Genomic DNA, 1,467 nt, shown 5'->3' on the forward strand with positions numbered 1-1,467 from the left:
ACAATCAAAACATAACCACAATAGGAAGGGAGTGCACAGTACTGAGGCCTACCAGCAGGGGGAGGGCGGTCCAAATGGGAACTGGTTCCTAACAAATGTATAAATCCAAAATAAATCACCCCAAACACTTGTGAACAGGCATTCAATCGTGAAGAAATCCCAACACCGGGCACTCGCACGACACACAGTTCCAGTCTCCCAGGAGGCCCCTCCCACTACCTTCAGCTCTCAGCCTGGAGACAAAAGGGTGGGGTTAAACAAGCAAATACAAAAAAAAAACAAACAAAAAAAATACAATTTAAACTTGGCCAAAGACTAAAATGAGGTTACCTCCAACATAACCAATTAAAAATATCAATACTTTAATAGAATAATCTAAAAGAACCCAAGGCTGCTACCTGCAGCAAGGCTGGAGGCCACACAAAACAGAATGTTCCAAAGTAAATTTAAACCAAAGAAAACCCTAAACAAAACAAATTAAACAAAACAGTTACAAAAATGAAACAAAATCAACCAATAAAACAAGATAAACTAAACGAAAGAACAGTGAAACAAAACAGCAGGGCCTCCAGTGAGTTGCAGCAGTGTCAGAGCTGGAATTGGATGAAAAGGTTAGTAGGTGATTTACAGAAGATGGAAGCCAGAGGTAACCATCGTCACCTACCAGAGCTGGATGACTTCACCTCAAACCAGAGGATCCTTTCCGGCCCACAGCAGGAGGATCAGCTTTCCAATATGTTCTATATATGAATAATTGTTATTTTTGGTGTTATAGAGCTGTATGGGTGCAATAAAACAATACATACCCGTTTTATGTGAAAACTGCACTGGGGAGGGTGAATTACAGCCACACCCCAGTACCAAGCAGGAGACTTCCAGTGGTTTCTAGATTTTAACAATTCAAGTCAAACACTGAATTTGTAGATCTTATGCAGAAGGAGAAACATTACTTACTGATGTTAGAGTGTAAGACCTGCACGCTACCCAAGCAACCTTCCCAGCGATGCGTGAGCAAATGCTAGCATAAGCAACCAGGTGAGAGAGTCTCCCTATATACTCTCCACCCATCATGAGGTGATTAGGGGCCAGGTGTTTTGAATATTGAGGCAGGCTTCTTCCTGCTACATACATACATATATGTGTATATATTTTTAAAAAATCCCTTCTCCCCCTCTGCGGGTGGTCTCTTTCATCCTCTGAGCTCGGGTCCTCTACCAGAGGCCTGGGAGCTTTCATCCTCTGAGCTCGGGTCCTCTACCAGAGGCCTGGGAGCTTGAGGGTTCTGCGCAGTATCTTGGCTGTGCCTAGAACTGCACATTTCTGGACTGAGATGTCTGATGTTGTTCCTGGGATCTGTTTTAGCCACTGCTCCAGTTTGGGGGTGACTGCCCCGAGGGCCCCGATGACCACAGGCACCACTGTGGTCTTCACCTTCCAGGCCTTCTCCATTTCCTCTCTGAGGCCCTG

General features: G+C 44.6%; 1 long non-coding RNA gene across 1 annotated transcript; it reads right to left on the reverse strand.

Moving 5' to 3' along the window:
- Nucleotides 1–48: 48 nt before the first annotated feature.
- Nucleotides 49–1,132, reverse strand: LOC106944303 (uncharacterized). The gene is made up of 3 exons (XR_001424205.1): nt 807–1,132; nt 665–740; nt 49–233 (listed from the first exon to the last, which is right to left on the reverse strand). It is a non-coding gene; the product is annotated as an uncharacterized LOC106944303 (long non-coding RNA).
- Between the last annotated feature and the right edge of the window lie 335 nt (nt 1,133–1,467).

The sequence above is a fragment of the Poecilia latipinna genome, unplaced genomic scaffold, assembly GCF_001443285.1.
Source record: "Poecilia latipinna isolate Pla-1442-1.1 unplaced genomic scaffold, P_latipinna-1.0 Scaffold7959, whole genome shotgun sequence".
NCBI classification, from domain to species: Eukaryota; Metazoa; Chordata; class Actinopteri; order Cyprinodontiformes; family Poeciliidae; genus Poecilia; species Poecilia latipinna.